Source organism: Sceloporus undulatus, chromosome 4 (genome assembly GCF_019175285.1).
Source record: "Sceloporus undulatus isolate JIND9_A2432 ecotype Alabama chromosome 4, SceUnd_v1.1, whole genome shotgun sequence".
Taxonomy (NCBI): domain Eukaryota; kingdom Metazoa; phylum Chordata; class Lepidosauria; order Squamata; family Phrynosomatidae; genus Sceloporus; species Sceloporus undulatus.
In genome coordinates this window covers 126,700,267-126,701,913 of record NC_056525.1, presented here as the reverse complement: position 1 = coordinate 126,701,913, position 1,647 = coordinate 126,700,267, and the positions used below count along the sequence as shown (strand labels likewise).

The 1,647-nt window shown below is 41.7% G+C and overlaps 1 protein-coding gene across 1 annotated transcript in view; it reads left to right on the top strand.

The window, feature by feature from the left end:
- Window positions 1-470: 470 nt before the first annotated feature.
- The window catches only part of TNN (tenascin N), a 70,125-nt gene continuing 68,948 nt past the window's right edge, over window positions 471-1,647 (top strand). The window contains exon 1 of the mRNA XM_042466009.1: window positions 471-1,455. The gene's annotated coding sequence lies outside the window, so the exon portion shown is untranslated. The remainder of the gene's footprint in view (window positions 1,456-1,647) is intronic.

Genomic DNA, 1,647 nt, shown 5'->3' with positions numbered 1-1,647 from the left:
TGTAAAACTTGTTGCTGACCAGAGTCTTAGATCATTCGGTTTCAAAAATAAAGATCCCAGTTCTTAATTGTGCACCCTGGACCTACCATCCAGCCTTTGAGGCTCCTGGGCACAGCCATTCCATGTGATGGGGCATGATCAGATGCTAAATGACTACAGCAGCACTGAAAACTGCTGGGGTTCTCCAGTGGTCTCAGCACTCCTGTAATCATTTTGCATCTGGCTGCAGGGACACAGACAAATGCTCACTTTATCTTATCCAGACCTCTCCGAATAAGGCATGGAGTTACCAGGGGATGTGTAACTTTAGAATAAATTCAAGGGGGACTTTGGGCATTGCAGGAAGAAAGGAATACCAACCTCCACAGCAGTACAAAAAAAAAATTAAAAAATTAAAAATTAAGGGGGGGGGACATATGTAAGCGTGAAGAAAGTTTATACATACATATGCTACTAACAGGATCCCAGCCAGAGACTTAATCATAGAATCATAGAGTTGGAAGAGACCACAAGGGCCATCCAGTCCAACCCCCTGCCATAATGCTACAGTTATTACAATCTATCAAAAACTAAACTCGACAACTGTGCATAAAGTATATTGGTTGGTGGAGAGGGGTGACTGAAGTTTGAAAATCTCTAAGAATGTATTTTTAAACTAAAGGTAGGAATTATGCAATCCTGATGTTGAACTGCAGCTCCCAGCATTTTTCATCATTGGCTATGCTGGTCAGGGTTGCTAGTTACTGCAGCCCAACAATATCTGTACAATTACTTGCATCCCATCCCTGTTTTTAACCTTTCTGAGAATCTCACACAACGCTAAAAAGTAAAGCACCCTTTCCATCAAGTGTTGTGTGGTTTAAAACGTTCTTCATTTATTTGTCTATTTATCTCAGCCCTCCCTGCCTCTGTGGCTCAGGTGGGGGTAGAAATACCTTTGTTTCAAAAGTTTTTGAGCAATCCTTTGAACTAAATCAGTATAAATTCCCAGGCTACAGAGACAGAATTGAGGGTGGAAGAGTGACTTTCTCAATGGTAGAGGTTTGATAGTGGCATACGCATTCTTGGAGTGTGGTTGGGGTTCTTTGGAGGTTTTAAATAGAGGCTGGATGATCATGAGGTAAGCTGGAATTCTGAGGCCAGGTCTCTTCTGATAGTCCCTGTTTTTAGTAAATTGAGCCCTAGTTCTCACTGATTTAATGTGGCAGACATGTGAACCCTACAACCCCCTTATTAGTCACATATTAAATTCCACAGTAAACTATCCTGTATTTTGTACCATTTGCGTATAGGTCTGAAGAAAGTCCTTGAAGCATCTTCATGGAATGAGAACAAGTAGTGTTTACTATTATTGGGTTATGATGTACAGGGATTTCATCCCACTGCTGATGTCAGTGCATATAAATGCCCTTCACATCCAGATTCAGCGGCTGGTAGCCATTGCAAAACTCTCAAGTAAGCACTTCTGCAGACCACAAGGGTCTGGTGGTTGGGAGGAGAGCCCTCATAAAAATTCATGTGGAATGGAGTTCCAGGAGGAAAATATGATGCTATGGAAGATTCAGATAAAGCATATATGTGGTTGCTTTCCTCTGAAGCATGTCTGCCTATCCTGAAGTTCCTAATTACTACACATTTGGTTTCTCT